A 24,979-nucleotide genomic window follows, 5' to 3' on the forward strand; every position below is an offset into this window, starting at 1 on the left:
CGCTGGGGGCCTGTCGGGAAGCCGCGTCTTGCGCTCAGCTGTGTTCTCCCTGCCGGACTTCACGTACGCAGGGGGTGGTAGAAACGCTTTTTCCTCGAGTGGGCGGCAGGGGTTCTATCCGGAAAGGAGACGCTCGCTGTATTCCAGGGAGCGTCGTCTCGCCGGTGGAAAAAAATGAACTCCAACGTGGCGTACAACGCAGCGGCGGGTACTGCGCAAGCCGGAGTGCGGGTGAGTAGACGCACGTATACTTACGCGTCGAGCCACGAGCCTGCCCGCTTGTAAACACCAGCGCTGCTCGAAAAACGGGCAATCTCACTCCGATACCGCGAGTTTTAAAAACATATCAGGGACGCAAGTCGTAGATCGACAGCAGCGAAATATGTTGCATCTTTAACGACTCGTATAGTTCTGGGTATGACACAGTTTTGTGTCCTAGCTTATAATGTTTGGCAAGTCGTTTTGCAAAAATGTATATTGTTATGCGGCCGTAACAATAATGTGAACTTGCCTTCTGAGTGTCCCTTGTGTTTTGTATTTACGATTGGTCAGCCATGTTATTATCGCACGTGCGGGGCCATTTCGCCGGCGTTTTAGGTTGCTATACTTTCTTAAATCGTTGCGATAGTAACCTTGGTTACACGCGACGCTTATAGCTGTTCTCAGGCTACGCTCTGAAGTGCCAATTTTCCCCCCCCCCCTTCTGTTTCAGTTGTGGAAGCGTTATTAACAATCGTTATTTTGCTACTATCGCCTTCAATTGACTGACTATGGCATGCCAGTGCCTGGTTCATTGTAAAATGCTATCACAGCATGTCTTTATGGTAGTACTAGTTTTTCGAAGACTTAATGAAAATTCCTCTTCATTGATTTTTGTAGAGGGCAGCGAAGCCCTGGTTTATTCATAAAGCGACAATAATTAATTGTTACAACTGCGTAAAAAAAGTATTCGTTAATATTTCATGGCTTACGGAAAGTTGGAATTATACGTAGGTTTTGTTTCTTTGTTGGTAAAAGTGAAAGTTCCATGTGCGCAAATGCTGTCTGACCAATAATACGGCGAATTTTCACTTATACCTTGCGATGCATTAGGTCGTACCATTGTGTTCCATAAGAATTCAGTTCCCAGGATACCGCGGGCAGCATAAATTTATGGCTTGTACGTGCGATTTTCGTGGTCGGCAACGTTTTGAATAAAAGCTTAGTAGTTGCAGTGGTTGAACGCTGCAGTGGTGGTGGTGTTGCGTTTCTTACTGTTGAGCACGAGGTCGCGGGTTTCTTTCGTTCCTGGATGCGGCGGTTGCTCCGGTGTTGTGGAACGCAGGAATGAAACAGTTGTTTAGATTTCTCCCAGTGAGGATTACCACCCAACCCCTATGTAATAAAATTTGCTAGATTAATCCGGTGCCCGCCATCACGGTGCCTCTCGCTACCCTGGTGTAGCTTTCGGACGTAAAACCCTATTAACCATCCCAACGTTTGAACCACTGGTTAAAAAAAGAAAAGTTAAGGGGGGGTGGGTGACGTGGGGACTTATTGGACCGTTGAAACGTTTGTACTTCCACAGCTGAAGACCGCGTGAAAACATTCGGCGCGGCGTCACCACAGTCGCTAACGGCTAAGCCCGTACGTTGCGCCCAGGATCACTGTGCCCTCTTGTGCCGAACCACATCCGATCGCGCCTTCGTGAGATGCTTACCCGCATTCCTGGTTTGCGCCTGGGCCATTGGACCTATTGAGCATTTCTATCGGCATGGCGAATATATCTTTCGCCCACGCACAGCAAGCCAACGGTTTCGAGCAGCACAACGTCAATTACTTCTTTGACAAGTGTCTCCAGCAATCTACTCCTTTCCCACGAGAAAGCAACCCGACCGAGGTGACGTCACCACCCGCTCCGCTTTTGTTACGCCCAAGGATGGACCGGCGAGCCGGGGGCACCGAACGTATTTAATGCGGTGTAGGCCCATTGTTGAAAGGGGCGACCCCCGGTCTGCATGATTGGCCCTGTGAGCTCACTCGCTGCTGTTTGTAAATATTCTTTATAAAGTACCTTTTCCCCGTAAGACTGAACCTCGCCGTCCGGCCGTTCGACCACGGTGCGTCGGCGCGCTAGCGCTTCAACCTTACTCCTGTGGCTTCGCAACAGTTGTAACAGCTGTAGGATTCAGACCTGAAGTTGCAACATCCCTACGTGTGGCCGCACTGATGCGCGGCACTCTGCAAAGGTTTTGCATTTATCATCGAAGTCACTCGACACCGCCTCGGGAAGCAATCCTATATGGTGAAACCAAATGTAAGAGTATATAAAGAAAAGGCAAATACCGAAAGTTATAAAACGGAATGCGTAATTTTGTTGTTTAAACGGAGGCATGCATTAGTCAGTGACAGCTTCCAATTTCGTGGATAAGTAAGTCCTCAATGTACTACAAAGTTTTGTGATGGTCTGTAAATGTAATGTAATGGGGCAAAACAGCGCGCTGTACGTTCGCCTACATCATTCAAGTTATTTCCTTATTTTTATTTTGTTTTACAACTTGTCCTGCCATCCTGACTTTGACGATCAACAGGTTTCATTCGTGGACTTGGCCTTCCTTTTCGATCTCTTTAAAGCGGAACAAATCGTTTCAAGTGTTAGCTGTTACGCGCGAGTGAAGGCACCAGTTTTGTTGGCGTATAAAAAACGGGGGATTAGTGTACGTCGCTCGTTGCGCTGTTGCTGTTTTAATTGTTACGCTAAAGAACTATTTTGGGTCTTCGGAAGAAACACCTGCACTCATTTTTGAAAGGACCGGCGTTCGGTTTGTTGCACTGTAGTCGAGTTGCTTCGGCGATTGACTTCAGGAAATAAGTAATTGTCGGAAGACATCTCTTCTAGTAATATTTTATTATTACTAGTAGTAGTAGAAGTAGTGGTACTGGTAGCAGTAGTACTAGTAGTAGTAGCAAGCAAGCATTGGGGGGGGGGGGGGGGGGTCTGTCCTCAGCTTGAAAAACGCGGCATTGGACAGAACTTGCAGTTTCCTTGAAATGTTGCCACCTTGCTCGGCAGCCTCGTGAATATAGCTTAATTTTTTTTATTGAGCCTTTCTTTTGTTTGCGTTTTCAAATATACCTCTTGTTATAACCTGCAGTTGTGGCGTATTGTACCGTAAAACCACCACTCTTTCGCCCAGCTAATGGTGCGGACATTTGGAACTTTAATAAATGACTTGTGGAACAAAGTTGAACACGTCTGATGATTATCATGTGCCTGTTGGGGCACCCGTGTCCTGTAACGTCCCGCTTTGTATTTCCTACGAATCTTTGTGGCGCATTCTTTGTGCGAGGGAGGGGTGCTGTCCGAAATTGGCAACATCTGTCTATATCATGTTGCGTTGCGTCACCGCGGTTCCTCTTATTGGGTCCTTACTGTAACCGAATAGGACGATCTTTGCGGTTGTTCGTACATTCGAATTGGTTCTGACTAGTTTTAGTCTGTATTCAGCGCATGTAGACATGCTCTTGCGTTGGACAGATCCGACTCGTGCGGCCATTCGAAAAGTTTTCGATTTGTAGAGGGGTGGGCTGGACGCGGCGAATGAATGAAATGAAAGAATAAAACTTTATTTGAAACCGAGTGAGAGCCTCGAGGGGTCACTTGTGCTTCGGTGTCGCAGAACGTGCGGAGCAGGCGTGCGCATAGGGTCGTGGGTTGCCGCGCCCGTGCCTAACGCAAAATTCATTTCGTTTTAGATTTCAGCGCCGCACAATCGACAAGGCCACAAAAATGCGCGCGCGCGCGCGCACACACACGCACACACGCACACGCACACGCACACACGCACACACACACGCACAGCGCGCGCGACACTTGCAACCATTTATGTAGTTCAGTGCAACCACACATAAACAAGAAAAAATAAAGAGGGGGGGGGGTAAGCGTGAAGCGCCTGTGTTCGCGTGTTTCCTTTCTGGCCTTGTCGATTCTGCGCGCTGAAGTCTACAAGAACATGAATACGTACCAACTTGCCCAGCTTTCCATACTACTTAACGCAAGATATATTGAAGTGGCCTGCTTCTCAAGACGAGTTCGGATTGCATGGCAGACAAGGACAAAGCAAATATACTACCATTAAAAAGAAAGCGAGATTTTAAAAAGTTGAGGGACAAAAAATAAAAAACGCCGAGAAATTATGCGCAGTTTAGCACTTGCCAGGAAAGCATCTGACTGCGCGATAGTACGTGTCACTAAGGTACACTTATGCACGTATCGCAAGATTTCTGGATGAAAACGCGCACATTACTTCTTATGACATTGTGTCTTCATCGTTACTTAGAACAGTTTAACTATCCTGCACAGGCGACCACTTACCGTGGCTCTCGGTTTGGCGGTTGCGTGATTAATGTCCTGACTGTTTCTTAAACCGCGTTTCTTGCGGTGTGGTTTTTCCTTTCTCCTCGTCTGTCACGCTACTTTGATAAGTAGAGCTCTTCTAATGGGCAGAAATTTGAACCGAACACAAATATTTAAGAAAAGAGACCTTGGGATATTGAATCGAATGCCGAATACTTCCTCGATTCTAAGCAAAGTGTAATATAAGTGTGTGTAGTCTGCATTTAAAAACAAAAAACAAAACAAAAGAAAGAAACTTATTTACATAATTTGATATATTTACTGCAGTTCAGAACTTGAAGCCGGATAAACTGAGAAGTTTTATAGGTTAGAAATGCCTGAAAGGCGATCGTATCTGCCGCACCGTCACAATGGCAGTAACGAAGCAGAGGAACAGAGCATCACCATGCAGATGGGGTGATATGCTATAGGGTGATATGTGTTGAAGGAGCAATGAATAATGTTACATCACCGCATATAGTTCTAAAGGAATGCAAACATGAAGTGTTTTGCCTAAACCGATAAAACAAGTTCGGAAGCTGCCTAAAGGCGAGTCATTCTTATTGATTGACTGGAAATTACTGAGGAGTAATTATATCTAGACAGCGCGTTCGCTGGGCAACTGACGCCTCTGCGCAGCAACCTCGTCTACCCTGAACCAGAATCATTTGTAATAGTCGCCACTTATTGCATCTGTATTTCTAATTGTAGTCTCCTAGAAATGTTATCCATTGTATTCAGACAGGAACGACTATTCGGCATCTTCGAATAGTGAATTCTCGAATCGAATAGCAAGAGTCCGTTTGATTCGTATTCGAAATTTCGACTATTCGCAAACCCTTATTGATAAGGAATCGATTATCAGCTAGTCTAGATGTCGAGAAGAAAGATGCCCTTAAAAAATTGCTGTCTTTAAATATAATGTCAATAGGCCTCTTGACATTCTGTTAAAAGGCGGCATTTCTTAAGGGTGCAAGGCGGGTACACTGTATAGCAGTAAGTTATCAGGGTGTTCGGATATAGTAGAATGCTTTATTTTGGGCTTCATGTCATGACCATGACTTTGACGCAGTGTCAGCTAGAAGCGTGTGCTGTGCTATTCCCGCACCATTTAACCTACCAACCACCAAATGTCACGATTTGTAAATAAAATGTGTTAGTTGCTGACCTATAGCTGTGCGCCGTGTGGTTATGATCAGTTCTAGCGGTATTCCTCCAATTAGGTACGGCCATTATTAATATTAGGATATTGGCTCTCGCCCAGAATTAGAGTTTACGGCGGGCTATGTTTACAGAATTAGAGTTTACATTGCATGCTATGTATTTGTGCACATAACGATTTCGTGTGCACTTAAAATCTATAGGCGCACTAAATTGTTTTACGTGAAATCTTAAAACAAGGGTGTTGAATATGCGCACAAGCCCTTGAACCCGAAATTATCTCTAGATAGCATATAATATAGATCAGGGGTTCCCCAATTTCCAGGGTAAATGCGTTTAACACCACTGCAAAGCTTTTATTCCGTCCACGAAATTAAGATTCGTAGGGTGAAGCGCATAAATTATAGAACTGCTAATTCTGCCGTTTGATCGGGAGCTGCGGAACCAGGGAGACTGGGGGCGGGAGCTCCCACAGCCTTGGGGGCTGTCTAGTATAGTAAATTAAGCCTTGCTTAAGCCATAAAAATTCGGCAGCATGTTACACGCTTGTAGCACGTGAAAGCGAAAGCCTGCTGCACACTTGGTAATGCGCCGTCTCGCATCGTCGCGTTGCTGCTCTCGCAGTTCGGCTTCTTCGGCTCGTTTTCGACGCTTAACTGCGGCTTTGCGCGCTCGTATATCGGCGTCAAACTCGCGCCAACGACGTTTCTCTTCAACTTTACGTTGCATGCTCTCAAGGGATTGAAACGTATGCTGTTCTGTGTGTTGTAGGGGTGATTTCAGTGATAGTATGCATGCACTGTTCGCTTCACTTTGCTGAGCGCTTGTAGCTTCAGTCTTACGGGGTTATAAGCCATTTCTCTCTTTTTCTTTTTTTTTTTTGCCACTTGATTAGACGCCACGTTCCTGTATGTTGTATGCGTGATTCCAATGAATCAATGCACTGCACGCTTCACTTTGTTGAGTGCTTGTAGCCTCTGCATTACGAGGAGGATGAGCCATTGCATTTCATATTAGTTTTTGTACCGTGGGACTGGACGACGCGTTTTTTTTCAAGGCCATCGGGGGTATGAGTCACCTAAGGCTTTCGCCTTAAAATAATAGTAAAAGCTTGAGTAGGTAACATGAGCCCGGATTTGCTACCCTCACACTCAAAGTACATTTCTGGAGCGCCTGTGTTTGGGGTTGGTGTGCCATTGGTTCAGATTATGTAGCGTGTTACGGACACGGACACTATAGAAAGAAACAAATGATACTCACACAGCGGTAGCTAATATACCAACCTCTGTGTATAATTTCTTTCTGGTGTCCGAGTTCGTAACGCGCTACATTATCTTCACCAATAGAACTGCTGTGAAACATCACCTAAATTATACAAAGCGGCGGGAGCCTCGGCTAGCCATTGCTGAACCTTAGCGGCGTTTGAAACCGCTGTCCCGCTTTAACACGTCAGCGTGTTGCAGCAGCAAACGGACTACCCTTTTTCTGGAGGCAATGTAAGCTGTCATTTTCATTACCCGTCACGGTGGTATGGCGTTCTATTCCATGAGCTCGAGGTCGCGGGTTCGATTCCCGACCGCGGCGGCTGCATCCCGACGGGCGCATAAAGCAAGAAACACTCGCGTACCGCACTTTGTCTGACTTAGGTGCAAGTGCACTTTCAAGAATCCCGCGCGTGTTCAAAATTAATCCGGTTTCCCCAAGTGCGGCGTCTCTCTAGCCCCACTGTGCAGCTTTGGGACGTTAAACCCCACCAATCAATCATATTCGTTGTCGTCACGCAGCCCACCTGTAGTTCGACAAGTTTCTTCATAGACGCAGCCGACACTCCATGAAGCGCATATATATATAGTGTTGAGTAAGTTCCGGGCAACTGTATAGTGATTTGAAGAAATCCACGTTGAAAAACGTAACAAATTTATTTTCACCGCTTTGTGCAGAGGGACATAAGACATCACGTATTCACTTGCTCGGGTCCACACCCGTCCCTACCGGGGCAGGCTTGGACCCGATCAAGTGGATACTGCTGAGCTGTTGCTTCTGAGCTCGGAATTGCCAGCTAGATACCGGCAGCAGCGGTCGCATTTCAATGAGGGTGAAAGGCAAAAAACGCTCTTCTACTTAGGTTTAAGCGCACTTTTTGAGAATTAAAAAAAAGGAGAAAAACAGTGACCAGAAAGAATCCGGAGTCCCCTATTACGGCGTGCGTCATAATCAGATGGTGGCTTTTGCACGTAAAAGCATTGATCGGGTCTAAACATGATATACCTATAGGGTTGGGGAAGTTCCACACTTTGGCGCGGCTTTCTCATGGACGCGTAAAGCGATATGTCTGAGTCGCGGACTGAAAGAAAAACAAAGCGAATGGCGTGCCCGCTAATGGACTTGCTTATATGGCGCTTGCAGATTAAAATTAAAATAAGAAAAAATTGACGCGCTCACGCTCATATAATATGCGTGTCATGTATTGCACGCTTAGTAGCAACGTGTGGGGAACATGTTAGAAGCCGCCATAATCGCCGTGGAGTTCAGCTGGGATGAGTTTTGTGTAAACCGTGCTAGGAAGCATTGTTTGCGAAAGTTCGTTTGGCGATCGGCGCTGCATATACCGCTGACAGCATGCTCGAGACATGTTTTTACGCCACCCACCCCCACGCAGACCGGAGTTAGGTCCAGTTGAAATGGAATATGCTGGTGTATTGCGACGCTTTGTCTTACCCTCAGCGCACCATCGTATAGCAGCAGCCTACAGTTGGCTTCTTTCTTCTTTTTCATATCGGCACGCTCTCCCTTTGTTCTCTCTCTCTCTCTCTCTCTCTGTTGCCCTACCGTCGCCGCCTGTGCGCGCCGCTGAGCTCCACCGTCAGAGGCAACGGCTTTTCACCCGCCAACTTTTGTGCCTGTCGCACCTTTGAAATTTCAAGTTCGGCTTTTGAGTGGCGGTGAACTTCGCTACTAGGCAAAGACGCGCGCTTTCCGGCGTATACCGCACAACCGCCAAGTGTAGGCTACATTGCACCGTGCCCACAAAATAGAGAATGGGAGCATCTTGGCAGGTCGCATACGGTTATGGACGAGGCACCTGTTCGGTCGTATTGTTCCGCGCGCTGTCCCCTTGTTCTTTATCTGCCTTTTTTTTTTCTTCTCTCTCTCTCTCTTTGCGCAGTCTTCCGAGCAGCAGCTACTCGATAAATGTTTTCCCATGCTTGCTGCAAACTGAACGTTATACATTAGGCTATACGGGGTGCACTTTTTTGTTATTGTTGTTTATAGAATTTTAAAAAAAAATCGCCTGTGCTATTTTCACGTCATTAGCTAGAGTACTCTCGGAGACGGACATTTGCCCGACAGGTCAAAAGAAACGTTTGATCCATTAACAAATTTTCGCTAATTAACTTTATACTAATTACGACACATAATGCAATTTACGAATTGGAGCCGGTGACTTCGGAAGTCATATCCACTTGTAACAAATTCTGAGGACACCAGTTGCGAAATATGCGTTCCCACAATTTGCGACATTGCATTTTGGTGTCTTATTTTTGAGCTTCAATGCATAAACATGCGTTTGGTTAAGTAGAACAGTGGATTTTTACTGTAAGTGTGATAGCGCTTATCTCAAAACTGGTGCCAGTTTAAAAATTCGTTCGAAGGAATCTGTCTTGTGAAATGACTGGCTTCAATTAGTGTTTTGTGATGTGGACGCTAAAGTAATTAGTGATTGGTGAAGTCTTGTTCATTCGTAAATTATGGCATGTTGATTTTATGTGGAAGTAATGTCTGCCTCTTCAAGTAATGTAGTTCAGCATCTTTGTACAAATGCCACAGGTAATTAAAAAAAAATCTGTTAACGTGAAAATGAAACAACCGCTATAATCGTATGACTGGGCACTGGTCGAACCCTCGTAGTCAGGTTTTGCGCCTGTGGGCCTGTTCTCCCTTGGGATCTTGTTTGAATATTGCGGGAATACCGGCAGCTGGGCTTAGAGCAGTGTGACTTGATCATTACTATATAAGCACGCTTATATATGGACCCTCGTTAAAGGTATCATTGGCGCAACGAAGAATTTCATAAGCGGTGTACCACTAAAGGTGGCTGCGCTGCTGATGCAAGGAGTAACGTTTGACAGTGTAAGGCTCCCATAAAAAATTAAGTCGAGCCATGCGACCTCGCTCTTAACTAGTATGTATGTTTCGTCATAAAACACCACATTCTGTCCGTGATTTTTTTTCTGTATTTTTGACTGCAGCTTTGATACCGTTCGTGTAATTACTTTCTTCGAGTCGTTGATATTCCATTCCCACGCTTTGGTTGCCATTCTCAGAGGAAATTTTTGGCTGTCACGTGCTCCTAATGTGTTTGGTTGCGAAAGGACGAGAAACTAGCCGTGTGCACGAAAAGTGTTCACATTTTCCTATCATTACTCTAAAAACAGTTGCACCCTTGGGGGTGTACATTTGCCACACAACGATAATCATCAGTCTTGCCCGCATTTCCTTTCTTTAACGCTGCGAGCCAAGCATCTCCAAGTCGCTAATGGCATGCGCGTTATCCGCATGACAGAGCATTCCCGACAGGAAAGTAACGAGTGCAGCGTTTTCAAGAAAGGAAATGCGGGCAAGACATGACGATTATTGTTGTGTGTCAGATATACACCCCAATGGGTGTAAACTTTTCTTAGAGTGTAGCAGCTTAAAAGGGCATTGGAGTCGACAGGAGGTGGCCTATTTACCAAATAATCCAAGGCGATCACTTATATCTATAGGTGTACGTAAACTACGTCACTGTAGTTACCAATGCTTTTGGCTTCATAACCGTTTCTGCGCCCACTGACGTTGTACGCTAGCAGCTACGGAAGCGTGTTATAGTGGTTCTGACTGCATCCGAGTCACCGCTGTCTGTGATGCCTTTCCACAGTGCACACAACGCGTTTTCTGTGTTCTTTCCGGAGAGAGCGAGAGAAAGCCTATTCCAGGTCAGATTAAGACCCATAGAGCCTTCCGGAGTTTGTGTATGATTTCAACGAAAGCTTAGCTGCTTTACACCTGCGTCAGACCGGTGCCTCTTTGCAACACGATTTACGGGAGCTCGTGTGCGACGCGCTATCAGGCCCAGTGTGACCGACAGCTGACGCGTCTGCGAAGCAGGGCAAGCGCACACCTGTCCGTGGACCACGCGGAAAGCGAAGCGACGGCGGCGGCCTCCGAGACTTGTCGCTAAGCGCCAGCAGTGCCCGTGCTGGCGTACTCAACCACGGCTGTCTCGGCCTGAAGGCGCAGGCGCGGAGGACGAAAATGGCTGCTCTCTCCTCCCGCCGTCCCCCGCCTGCTTCGCTGCTGTGGGCGGCCAAAAGAAGAAAACAGCCGCCCCCCTTCCGCCGGAGAGAAAAATCGATGCCTTTCCTTCTCTTTAATGTAACCCGCCCGCCGCCTGTGCGGTTCGGCGGCGCTAATCCGGCCGTGCCTTGTTCTTTTTTGGCTCCGGCGCACCCCACTGCTGGTGGCGCTCGGGCTGAATTAATTGTTATCCCCGAAAGGAGTACGCAAAAGAGGAGGGGATGCGTCAGTGCTCGTCCGGCCGCGGGAAGCGGCAGCGCTTTTCAAACTCCCGTCAAGCTGTTTGCTTTTTCGACGTTGCTGGCCGCACTCCCGCCTTTCCAGCGTCCAGAGCTCGGCCGGCGCGCTTCTATCCAAATAACACCCTTTACTTTCTATCTCTCATGTGGCCGTACCCCGCCGCCGGCCTGTTCTTCGATCTGCTTTTTTACGTCTTTGTGTTGTTCCCGCTCGTGTGCGTGTCCTGTGCGAGGAGGTGGGGCGGCGTAGCAAAGAACACGGCGGCTTCGCCGACGCCGGCGCAGGGAGGGGGGTGGGGTGTTGGCGGTAGGGCGAGTCCATCAAGGCTGTGCGGGGTGGTGGGTGCCGGTGGGTGGGGTCCGGCTGCTGCTGCTCTCCCCGGGGGCGGCTGGGCTCGGCGGCGGCGGCGGCGCCTGCCATGTGGGCGACCGGGGAGGGGGTGGGGGGAGCGGGTGGTGTCCTTTGGAGCGTACCATCCTAGTTTGTCGCTGTGCCGATCCGAGGGGGGTTCGGACGGCGAGTCTTCCTTGGCGTGTTATTTCGCTCGCGGCCTGGGCGGTGGTGTTCCTCGCCGCCTTGGCTGAGCGCCGTGATGCAAGAATGAGAGGGGGGCGGGCGACGTGGAGGGGGTGGGGAAGAAGCTGCCTCTGAGAGTACTTTTTCTTGTTTGGTTCTTTTGGTAAGAGGGGGCGAGGGGGAGTAGGGGGGGGGAGGCTTGCGCGTGAGCGTTCCAGCTTGCTCTTGTGGCAGCCTTTTTTTTTTCTCCTTGTCGCTTTGTTTGAAGCGGGTGAGGAAAGAATATGGAGGGGGCCTCGAAGAAACCAGAGGGCAGCGAAGGCTTTTTTGTGCTTTGCTAGACAGACACAGGTTGATGCAGTGGGCGCTGTAGAACGATACTGATGTTGATCAGTCGTTGCGTGTATGGCACACTTGAACTGCGCTTTGACGTATACTAGGAAGCAGTGTGGAAACTTTTTTTGTGTGTGAGTTCTAGGTCGTGGTCCAAAAGACTTCATCTTTGGCGAGAACTAAGTAATGATGACTTTCTCAGAATTTTTTTTTATGCTTTGATCGTTCCTAGACGCTATAGCTTTAAATTACCTCCTGCGGTGGCAGGTGAACAGTTGGAATGCGAAAAGTGAAAACATCCAATTTTCCAAAACCGCATCCGAGATCAAGATTATGCTTTCCCTAGAAAAACAGTTTGGATAGGCTTAGATGGCTCACTAATAAGCTATTCGGTTATGTATTTAGAACAATGGAGACCCTTGGGATAAAATGGGGGCGAGGCAATTAACGTGAGGAATTTCACCACAGCATACCACTGGCGACGACACATTCACGCACAGATCATAAACCTGATTCATTAATTACATTTGTTTAGATTATTTTTTTTTAGAACTGTCCCACGGCATACTGTAAATGGAATTATGTGATGCGCACGGTGTTCACTGTTAGCATAAGGCAGGAACGCGCGTGGATGGCTAGCAGGCAGTGGGAAATAGCACTACACGTGTTGTTCAGAGCGCCGTGGTTCAGGGTATATAGGTTGTCCCACATAACTTGAGCCGAAGCTTTAAAAATGAAAGGCACTCCGTACGCAAGTTGAACCGAATGCAAATGTTCGCACTCGCCTAGAGTTGCTCGGGCTATTTTTGTTTTTCCCCTTAACTAACAGATTAGTTACGTTTAATTAAACAACTTTTTAAATGTTGGCTGCAGACCCCAAGTGTGATACGCAAAGTTGCAGTGCACCTTAAGAAACTTCTCAATAAATTGTTTCCAACACGATATATCTCACATGGTCCTCCTCTTCCGCGTTCCAAAGAAAGCCCGCGAAATATGAAGAAAATACCACGTGACGGGGCGATTGCGCACTGTTATTGTGCTGCTCTCAAGCGTGCGATGGATGTACACGGTAGGCTGCAGCGAGACTGGCCCGCGACAGGGCGTTATGTCTGGTGTAGGTATCTGGGCATGCGGCTTTTATCGCATGACGGCGCAAATGCGTGCTACTAGCCGGGCGGTGCCGAAGCGATAAAGCGTCTAAGGAGACGAAAGAGAACAGGAACATAGCTTTATTTTTTTTATGCTTGAAATGGGCAAGAGCTGGCAGCCTGCCGACGGAGTGTAATGGGGTTGGGTGGGGAGGCGGCGTTAGGGCCGGAATGATTTTCCAGTGACCTTCAATCCAAAAAGCGCCTTTTGATAATAATGCGTGTTCGAAGAGGTCACCATCTGCTGCAATGAACATTTGGCATCTCATAGGCACATTTTCCGAGGCGTTCTTGATCATAGTATCAGGGATAGAGTTGCAGACTTGTCTTATTTTTTCTTTTAGGTTCTCTGATGTTGTGGTTGGTGTCCGGTGTACTTGACCCTTGATAGAGCCCCAGAGAAAGAAATCGAGGGGAGTTAAATCTGGCGACCGTGCCGGCCAAGCAATGGGCCCATGCCGTCAAATCCACTGCTGCGGGAATACTTCATGCAGCCCTTTGCAAGCTTTGCTGCTGCCGTGCGCGGGTGCACCATCATGCTGATACCAAATATCCTTGGTCCTAGCTAATGGAACTTCGCAAAGAAAATCCCCAAGCGCCCCATCAAGGATGTACGTCGTTGAAGTATCTTTCGCCTGTAAGCGCGTTGTCAAAAAACACGGGGCCAGTGATAGTGCCACCGTAAATTCCACACCACACATTAACCGACCACTGATATTAGTGATGTCTTCAAAACCCAGTGAGGGTTTTCGTCGCTCGCTGCAATAATGAGCGTTGTGGATGTTCACTTGGGCATTACGTGAGAAGGTAGTTTCATCGGTCCACAGTATTTTGTTGACAAAGCCTGAGTCTTCTTCCGTCTTGATTATAATCCAGTTTGCAAAGTCCTTTCGATTCTGGAAATCCCGGGGCTCCAACATCTGGTGCAGCTTCACGTGGTAAAAATGAAGTTGCGTCTTCTTAAGTATTCTACACACTGAAGACTTTGACACTCTAGCTTCAGCACCCACACTACGCACACTTGCATGTGGGTCTGAGGAAAACTTTGACAGAATATCTGTCTCCACGTCCTCGCCCAGGATTGAAGATTTATGTCATTTCTTCGTAAAAGTCTCAGTCTGTCTCAGCGTTTCATATGCACGCACATTCGTCATTGAGCTCGGACGCGTAGCTGGATGCCAGCGTTGAAATAGCTCAACTGTGCGTCTTCTATGTCCACGCACCTAAGAGGCAAAACAATATCTACTCTTACCTCATTGGAGTAAGCCATATCTGCTGCCCAACGTTGGCCAAAGCCAAATAGCGTCGCTGTGGAGAACACACAGGGATGCGGGTGCCTGAGGAGCACTGGATATATTGCAGTTCGCTGGGATTGGTTCAAGCGAGGTACTATCAGCCTCAAATGAAGCGTGAACAGCGGAGCGCGTGGCCCAAGCGTAAGTGAAGGTGTAGTGCGCGCCGTCCTAAAATCGCAGTAAGTGTGATAAGGACAGCCGACGGGGCCAGTGCGATGAGTCGTCGTCTGAACATGCGTAATCTTCCTTCAATATAGCCAAGGTTTCTTTTTTTTTTTTTCCCATTAGGTAGTTTTGTCCCCGTGTGATTTATGCGCTGTTATTCAAACCCCAAGTTTTAAGGTTGCATCATCGTTCAATTCGAGAACTACTGCAAGGTCATTTGTGTACAAGAGCAAAGTTGTAGCAGCCGTCATCGCCTTCCATCGTTCCCACGCGCTTCGCCATTTCCTTCTTTCAAGCAGAATCAAAATGCTGCTTTCGTCTTTTCTTTTTCGTGACCTTAGACGCTTTATCGCTTCGGCAAAGCACGGCCAGCAGCATGCATTTGCACCGTCATGCGATAAGAGCCGCATGTCAAGATACCTACACCAGGCATAACCCCCGGTCGCGGGCCAGTCTTGCTGCAGTCGACCTTGTTCATCCATCGCACGCTTGAGAGCTGCGCAATAACAAAAAAACTTCAGCGTTCAAGAAGTTACAGCTTCAGTGATATTGTGAGCAAACAATAGGAATAACTCGGACGCAATATTTTTTATAACTTGTTTGGGCAATAACTAGCGTATGTAATACGTATCATGTACAAAGGGTTGGGAGCCAGAGACCGCATTTTCTTAAGTTTCGACTGGTTGCGCGGATGATCTCCTTTTGTTCTCGCAACTTGCCCGAATGTTTCTTGTTTGAGTGCCCGGATAACGGCTCTGGCTTTTGGCTCAAGGTCATTTGAAGGTCGCCGACGACGGGAGCTAAAGGCGTTGCATGCTTAAAACGTTTTCTGCTCGTGTACTTCTACTTCGTTGTCTGCACTGCTTCCTTTTGTCGTCACAAGCTGTACATAAAAGAAACTAACGTTGATTGTAGATATAGAATCTCAATGACCTTTTTCCCCACGCTATGAAGCAAGTGGAAAGAGAGAAAGCAGGAATAGAAGGGGGGCAAGAAAACTGCGTAGAATAGCCAAAGGTACTCATGGTCGGCCACACCGCACGGCTCGGTGCACGAAAACTTTTAATCCCGGCCACGTCGACCGCATTTCGATGGGGGTGAAATGCGAAAACACCTGTGGGTACTTAGATTTAGGTGTACGTTAAAGAACACCAGGTGGTCGAAATTTCCGGAGTCCTCCACTACGGCGTGCCTCATAATCAGAAAGTGGTTTTGGTACGTAAAACCTCATAATAAAAAAAAAAAGAAGAAACAATCCAAGGTGGTCAAAAGTGGGCAGATTTGCACTACGGCTTCCCTCGATTATGATCGATTGTGATGAGAAAGCTTTGCACTGATTCACTTCCCTTCTGCAAGGCCGGCGTCTCGAACTGGAGTGCCCGTTTTGTTTTTCTCCTTGCTTGCGCAGTTATAATCCTGCCTGAAATACTGTTCTCGCACCTGTCTTGGCCGAACACGTATGCATCTTACCCTTCCCCACCTTCCCTATATATGTAACTTGCCCCGCTATTCTCCCTATATACAAACACTTCTGGAATATTTGACGGCATATGCTGACCATGGTTTTGCCGAAAGGGCAATGGAAATAACAATAACGTTCAAAGGACCCGTCGAAAGATGTCACCTGTCCGCCTCATTAGCGAGTTCGTGTATGCGAACATGCGTACGCATATTGGCGCCACTTAGAGCTGACCTCACCTCCAGGATCGTGTGCGCGGCGTTTCACGTGTGTTCGCATCCAATTGTTGGGTTGATTGCCATGGATTGAGCATGCGCCTTATAAAACTTGCCAACCATTGGATGACAGATCCGATCATAACACACCACACCATGCCAGTATATAGCCACGTGGAGCCGTACGGCAGAAGTTCACACAGTTCTATCGAATGAGCCACGGGAATAAGCAGACGGACGTCAGGGTTCTGATCGCTGGTTTTCCGGCGTGCAATAATCATACAGGGTGTTTCAGCGAATACATTCCAATATCTTTAAAAGTTGCCTGTGGTAGATAACACAATTCTAGTTTATGAGCTGGTCTACTCGAAGAAACGGACATTACTTGCACAAAAAATTGAAATGCCTAATCGGCTAATTAAGGAAAATTCACTAATTAACTTTTTACCTAATTACCTTGTGGCATATTGCAGTTTACACATTCTAGCGGGTGCGCCTGCACGGCATATCAACTTGAAAATTGTGTGGTTGACACCATTTACGAGATAAGCGCCGTCAAACTTGCGGTAAAAATGCACTGTCGTTCCACTTACTTTCTCAATAAAACTTAGTTTTATGCATTGAAGCACAAAATTAACTGGAACGTCAACGTATTTCTCCGCAAAGTTCGGGAACAAATATCTTGAAACTGGGGTCATCCTGAGAATTCGTTCCAAGTGGATCCGCCTTGCGAACTCCCCGGCTAGAATTTGTAAACTGCAATATCGGCAATAAGGTGAATAGTTAGAAACTTAATTGGTGAATTTTAGTTAATTAGTCGATTATGCATTCCAATTTTTTGTCCAAGTAATGTCCGCCTCTTCGAGTTGACCAGCTTATGGACTAGAATTGTGCTATCTGCCACAGGCAATTTTTAACTATTTTTGAAAGTGTTCGCTGAAACACCTGGTATTGGGGGCAAGCTCCAACATTGGGAAAACTAGCGCCGCCGTCGGCGTGACGTGATATGGGGGATCACGTGGACACAGCAGCCGCGTCGGCTGCTTCGGATGGGCCGAAGAAAGTTGAAAACGAGTTTAAAGTCCCACCTGCGCTGCGGTTCTGATTAAGTGCGGAGTTTTCCTGCTTGACAACACTAGAAAGCACTATAATACGTAGTGGCTGCATTTGAAGGCGTCCAACATGGTAGGCAACTGCTTGGTGCCGCAGTGCCGAACATACCCAACGGAGCCCGGTGTCAGCCTTCACACGTACCCGCGAGACAAGGAGCTGCGTGAAGCATGGGTCGCGAAACTTAGAACCGGCAAGCAGTCATCGGCTGCAACTTGGGTTACATACAGCAAGCACTTCCGCGAGGAAGATTTCCGCTGCGCCGTCGGGACTGCGATGTTCAGTGAGTAGAAGAGACGCTCGCCCGCGCGCACTGCCCGGCTGACGTGCTTTGATCTGTGAAATTGTGATAGATACTGGCAAGTTCACTGGTATAGAAAGAGAACGTTAAAAAGCACATAAAAAAAAAGGCATGGCATATGCTCATGTTTGTGTTAGCACCAAACAATGAATGGACTGGGCTAGGAAAAAGAAGTAGCGGAAATTGTTCACTGAGAAGACCGATAAACATGAAGTGCTAGGCAGTTTGAGAAATAATGATATTGAAACGTCCAAAAATTTAGAAAAAAAAATTTAGATTGTGTCGTCGCGACGGCACGTATCACACTAGTAGCCGCGTCGAAGTCCCTAGGTATAACGAAATTATTTTTTGAACAGCTCTGATTGCGTCCACGCAACAATGGTTGCTTGGTTACTGTGAAATGCCTATATGCTGCGGCCTAAAGCTCACGGCACGGTGCGAAAACGCGCTCGCAGGGAAAGCCAATTATTGTGCGCCGACATGCATGTAGACCCGCAGTCGGTCACTGCGAACCCGTGCGATCGCTGCATTGAGGCTTCATTAGAGTTTTAGAATAGGGACCCCGAAGAAATAGCGTCAAAGTCACTGCGCATGCGCGAAACGCGAACTGCGTGTGGGATTTGCGTCGGGCACGATATTTCACTGATTTAGCGGGAGTCCAAAAGCTGCCCCGAAAGCTTTGCGTCCACAAACATGGCGGCACCCATCGAAGCGACGGCCCAAACCTAGCACCAAACTGGCTCGATTCGTGGTAACGCGTGAAGTTCGTAAGCTAGGAGAAGTGACTGCGGTTGTCGCTTCCTCTCAACTAACGTGTGTAATGAAGATTGATTTGTTAGACGCCGCCGATTCCAAATTTGATTGTCGGTTTCATGGCTCGTAGGCCTAACACGGCTTAACGTGGCTGGTGCACCCTTAAGCAAAATTACACCCTTTGGGTCGTATCTTGCCACACAACATTAATCGTCATCTGTCTTGTTCGCATTTCCTTTCCTTAACGCTGCGAGCCAGGTACTTCCAAGTCATGAACGGCATCCGTGTTACCAGCGTGACAGAGCATTCTTGACAAGACAGTAACGAGCGCAGCGTTTTCAAGAAAGGAAACGCAAGCAAGACGGATGACAATTATCGTTGTTTGGCAGGATACGACCCAAAGGGTGTACACTTGTTTGAGTGTGGAGGCACCTTAAGTTGTTCACTCAAAACTAAATGCAACAAATTGCTTCCTGGTAATAAAATAACCTCTGAATTGTAATTAAACGCAAAAACATGAAGGTCTCTTTTTTTTTCTTTTTATCATAAAATGGTAATTTTATTTAAATATTTATGCTACCTTTTCTTTGACGCCATAGTGGCGGTGCAAGCACAAGATGCGGTCCGCAAATGCAAAGCCCACTCCTGCGTGCCCCACCCAACGCTAACATCTGCAAAGCTCTTTGGGGCCCCAAACTCTTGGGACCCCTATTCTAAAACTCTGTTCTGTTATGCACCACTTGGTTATACAGACAGCCCACTATAAGAAAATATTTCACACAGTTTGCTCTCAGCAATTGCCCAGCTTTCATGCAAGAAACCGGTTCGGGGGAATACATCGTGTCTACCGCGCACGGTGAGTGTTCACTGTACGTATTTGGTAAAGAGATAGCATCTGGAATCCATTCTGTGCTTTCTGTTTGCCCAAGATTATTATTCTGACAGTAAAGAACGTCTGTCGGTTTGAGAGTACTTAGGAAAATGTTCAGGAGGGCTCCCGCATGGTTTTTATTGAGCGCTGACAGCAAAACCTATGAGGAGTGCACTGCATTATCCCTCATACTAAGTGTAAACAAGGTGCTTCCGACAAATGGCAACTCCGTAAGTCTTCGCCGCCAGTAGTAAGCAGAAAGTGAAAGGACAGCTGATAGTTTCACTTCTTCTGTTCCATTTCGTGTACGTCTTTGTATTGGTATAACAGCTTGGCGAGTTCGTTAAGATTATTTTAATTACAGCGCAAGAAAGGACATAAAAGACAAGCAAAGCAGATTATAGGACACAGATGCAGTGCAATCCACCGGCCTCATTCATCACTTTCCTGATGGGGGGGGGGGGGGGAGGAGAAAGTCCCCTCCTCTGTGGGACGATTTTGCTCAAGCTGCGAGATGGGGTGCAGCGCAACGTCGCAGTATGTGGGCAAACAGGAGCTCGAAAGTGGCTGCATTTCGATGCGTTTCCCAGGCGTTAGCAGCAAATCTGCATGCACCATGACATACTAAGCAGTGACATACTAAGCAGTGACACAACTGGGTAAGACGTTGATTTGAGTTAGCATAATTAACACTGGATCTGCCACCCGCCTTTACATGAGTCATGTTTTGTGTGTAGCATCAGTTTTGGCATTCGGAACAACAGACTTCAATAAACCGTAACTACAAGGTGGAATTTGGTGCTTGTTAAAAAAAATTATGCGGTTTAACGATGCGGAACTGCACTGTGGGTTATAAAGGACGTCGTAGTGCAGTGCACCGGATTACTTTTGACCACCTTGGGGTTCCTTAGCGTGCACACTAGGAGGACGTGCTTCTGCGGTATGAAGCACCTCTCTGCACGACTTCCTCGAGCAGTCAGGCCTCACCACCCTGGTTCGCGGCCTAACAGTGTGGGTGTACGGGACCGGGTGACTAACTTTCTCGAGGAAGTCGCTTCTCAAGCGAACTATACATCACTTTTACCTAGTCGCTCTGTTGTACATATGTAAATAGTCATATTTTTTACTATATTGTCTCTTCTTCCCCTTTTCTCCATCCACAGTCTCGATCGTTGGTGTCACTGTGGCGCTTTGCGTGCGAAGCTAAACTGCAGTCTTTGTTTGCCTATTTTATCCTTATTCTCCCTCTCTCTCTCTAGACAAGAAGGGCATCCATTGAATTAAAGTTTTACTTACTCACTCACTTGCACTCCAGACCATGCACCTACTGCGATTGAGAATCGAACCCGTGACCTCGTGCTCAGCAGCACAACACCATAGCCACTTGGGCACTGCGTCAGGTGGAGTGTGTGTATGCAAGGTCTGCATTATATGCTCTTTAAAGGTTAGAGACCTATAATTTTAAGAAGATAATGATGGCCGACGCTTCAATGTCTTTTTTTTGAAGCACTGAAGTGGTTTCGGAAAGTAAAATTTGCATGGCAAAGTTTGGCACCCGCTTTCTTACAGGTCGTTGCACTTTCTAGCCGTTCTAGTCAGGAAGTATGCTCACAGCTCAGTTATCCACCTTTTTTACCTATAGTGACTTATATTATCACAATTAGTCTTGGTGGCTCGCGCCTTTGCTTTAGGCGTGCGTTACATATAGAAAAACGCATAACACAATGCGTAAATTTATATAGGGGGAGGGGAGGCGGGTTATATTCCTGCCAATTTGGTTCAGAAGCAAGCCGTTGTACTACGCCATTATGATATTTGAACGACTGGATCACCGCACTGAAGGTGAAACCGGCCGGAATATCATGTGGCTGTGTTCCAGATTAGGACCACTTCGTCTTTACCGCTTCCTCTGAATTGCTCTCCTGGAGGAAGTGGCTTCTGTGCCATCGCGCTCCCTCTGGACTGGGTGACAAGCCTGAGGAAGTCCAGGTGGACGCGCTTGTTTACTTGATTGTCTCGTAAGCGGAAGTATTAAATACCTTCAGACTCAATGAGGAACAGAAGAAAAGACATGCTTTAGACAACCACTTCATTACACGGTGGAGTGTCATCTTTGAACAAGCCAAGTTCAACAACTGCGAGCAACAAGACAGCGAGATCACAGAACTACAGCACTTTATGCACTGGCAGAGGATTCTACCTGCTTCTGCGGCACCCTTCGCAAGAAAATCATCCACGATTGACTTACCGTTGTACTTGGGGAGCAAAGCATGTCTGGAGCACTGCAGTTCAACTCGAGCCTTGAGCTCAGGACGCTTTCAACACGCCACTTCCTTGCACTGAAAGCGCAATCCCTCGAAACCCTATGAAAAGAGAACTGGCAGGCCTCAGAACGGCTCTAAATAATTTACTACAAGTAGAACGGAAACTTGGCCGAGTTGGTACATATTTTTCTTCTATATTTCAGCACTCACTGTCTACAAGGCCATGGCTGTCTGTGTGTTTACTTCCTTTGTGACCTTGTCGATCGTGCGTGCTGAAATCTACAAGAAATTGAATTTAATTGCTGTTATATATGTCGCTTAATTCCTTGGTGCAGTTTCAGTTTTGGTGCAGAGGAGATGAATGCGAATGACTTTTGACCCCTTTTGGCTGTAGCTTTAGCAGTCAATCGTTTTGCCTTGCTGCTCGGCCTCGCTGGCGCGGTTGCTCTGGAGTGCTTGCTGCCGATTTCGATTCATACTTTTTGCTGTTTTACTGTTTTTCATATGAGCATTTCTCATGTTCAATACAATTGATTGACATATCACAGATTTATCTTTTTGAGCGCGCATATGTAGTAACCATGTCACTCTGGCATCAAGGAAGGGCGAAACGTACATAGCGAACCACACCAATTTGCGCTTATTTGGTGTGTGAAATAACTGGGAAGCGCCAGTGTGTAATGTGTAAGTGACCGGACCCCTTCAACAAGACAGGAAGGGTGTTCTACAGGCTGTTGCTGCCAATTTCTATAGCTGGTGTTGGTGTTTCCTGGTCTTCGTTGAGCTAGCAACGAGAGAAACAATCTGATGCAATAAGTATACCATTTAGAGAGAACGGTTTTCTCGAAAAAGCGTCTATATGCAATCATGGACATTTGAACTGAGCAGTTGTTTGCGTGGTGTGCATAGCAAATTCATGTTTAAGAAATGTAGAGCATACCGCTCCTTGTTTGCCTTACAAATGATGCAATCAATTCTTCGAAAGCAGGCGATGCGTCAGCTTGCTTAATAATACGTACAACTTTCGCTTATCTGTACGATTTCATACCACTAAGCACCGCCGCCTTGATTTGGCACTGTTAAAGGGACTAACAACTGGCCAGAATGTGTTGTGAGATGTTGATGGAAAAGAAATGACCATGATTGATAATGGTAGAATCGAGCAGGCTGTTCGCGATTCAAGTGGGAATTAGTTTTTAATTGGCAAAGAATCTCAAAAACCGGTAAGTGGCACGAACTGGCGGTAAAGCAGATGTATTATATGAGTTCAATGTACGTAAGTTGGCTGTTATTAAGTAACGCATACTTATTGCTCAAAATTGCAGGTCGTGTTTTATTAGGCCTTTACACTTTATTCTATGCGTATTATGAACTAAATGAGTCCACGCTAATGAGCAGCGCTTGCGCGTTTCTCATTGTATGGCTGCGCACATGATTGCTTTGTATGCGCGCGAGATTCTGAGCCCGCATGCCAGCAAAAAGAATTTATTCCAGCTCGCTCAGATCCTCGAGAGACGACATGCTTCAGAAATCAAAAGTGCATGCGTGGCTCAGGTAAGAGGCTCACATGTATCACGTGTAAAAGCGTCCTTTCACTTTAGAGAACTTGGATTGGCTAAAGAACACCCTTGACTTGTTAATGACCAAAGCAGTTGGACAGGAAACTACAAAAGCAAGTAGCTAAAGTAATTTAACACTTCAAAAAACACGAATTGCAGACAGACGACCTACGACCGCGCTTGTCGTCTGCCTCGCTATCGCGCTCCCCTTGTCACTGTTTCCAGCATGCTTCCAGTAGACTGCATCCTCACTGCAGGTCGAAAAATTCTGATAAAAAATATTTCATGGCGTTTTCCACATTATCACTGCATGATTCCACACTCTGACCAGTAAGCTTTGAGTTGCACTAAAAAAAAGGGGTGCAATAAAATTGGTTGTCAGTCACAGGCACTTCCAGCACTAAATGTGCCTACCCTTCATGTCCCATGCATTCTGGCATTTGGAAACGGCGGCAGGCCGGCTTCTTATTATAACAAGCTAACACATATAGCGTAGTAATAAATTTTTCTTGAGTTTCCCTGAGAACCCATGTATTTAAGATATTGTTGTAATGATGCAAACATTTTAGGATAAATTGATATCATGCACTTTTATGTAGTTTGTGATGAAGATTTTCCAATAATTTCCCGCTACTTAGGTCAAACTCTGACGGCACGCTATGCTGCTGGTGACTCCCGTGAGCAGTCTCCCATCTGACAATGCTCCTGAACGATTCAGCTCGCTTGTTGCCTCGTGAGACACTACCATGACTGTAGCGTTGGTGCTGATTCACGTACTCTCCTGCACCTTGTGATGCTGCGCACTTGCCGAAATGAAACGAGAATAGACAGGTGCAGACTATATATATATATATATATATATATATATATATATATATATATATATATATATATTCACATCCTGTAACCTTATAATGACCCGCCGTGGTTGCTCAGTGGCTATGGTGTTGGGCTGCTGAGCACGAGGTCGCGGGATCGAATCCCGGCCACGGCGGCCGCATTTTGATGGGGGCGAAATGCGAAAACACCCGTGTGCTTAGATTTAGGTGCACGTTAAAGAACCCCAGGTGGTCAAAATTACCGGAGTCCTCCACTACGGCGTGCCTCATAATCAGAAAGTGGTTTTGGCACGTAAAACCCCAAATATTATTATTATTATTAGTAACCTTATAATGATTCATTTTATAGCGCCGCTCTTAGGAGCTCATTCCTACAGTGAACGTTGTCATCAGTGTCCCTCGTAACAGAGCGAACAAGCACAGTGAAGGATGAAAAAGTTAATGTGGAGCTCGGCGGGGGATGAAACACAAACGAAGAGAGCGCAAGGAGGAGGGCGCAGTGGAACAGTGAGGTCGAAAGCGAAGGAGGACGGTAGGCCAAAAGCGCGAGAAGAAAAGCGTAGTGTCGCGCAAGACTGGCTCAGTGGCAACGATGGCTACGAGATGGCGCCAGAGTAGTGCGCATAGTCTGTTCACCGATGACGGCACTGATACCATATGTGGAAACAAAGCACTGCATGAGCGGAGGTCTGTCTACGGTGGCTGCTGTGAATCGCGCCCATGTGTCACCTACGCGCTGCTCCTCGCAATTTCCCGATTAGCAAGGCAGTCGCGCCACATGACAGGTCGTCTGTGCAGCCAATATGTCGCTAAATGAACACCTATAGAGCTGCATTTAAATTTTTCGTGGGGAAGTATCGTAGTCATAGGTGAACTTTTTTCCCATTCGTTTCACCCTTTGTCATTCATTCACACAAAACCGTGCCACGGTGATCACCAAAAGAAGCCACTCGGCATGATGATTGATAGGAACGGTAAATGAAATATATCATCACAAAATATGACCTCTGCTTTATGTTCCCGGCAATCACAAGGCTT

The 24,979-nt window shown here is 46.8% G+C and overlaps 1 protein-coding gene across 5 annotated transcripts in view; it reads left to right on the top strand.

The window, feature by feature from the left end:
* Positions 1–24,979, top strand: part of LOC142564554 (uncharacterized) — a 99,451-nt gene continuing 74,472 nt past the window's right edge. For all 5 annotated transcript variants that reach the window (XM_075675592.1, XM_075675600.1, XM_075675623.1 and 2 more), the window contains exon 1: positions 1–231. The gene's annotated coding sequence lies outside the window, so the exon portion shown is untranslated. The remainder of the gene's footprint in view (positions 232–24,979) is intronic.

This window comes from Dermacentor variabilis, chromosome 1, assembly GCF_050947875.1.
Source record: "Dermacentor variabilis isolate Ectoservices chromosome 1, ASM5094787v1, whole genome shotgun sequence".
Lineage (NCBI taxonomy): Eukaryota > Metazoa > Arthropoda > Arachnida > Ixodida > Ixodidae > Dermacentor > Dermacentor variabilis.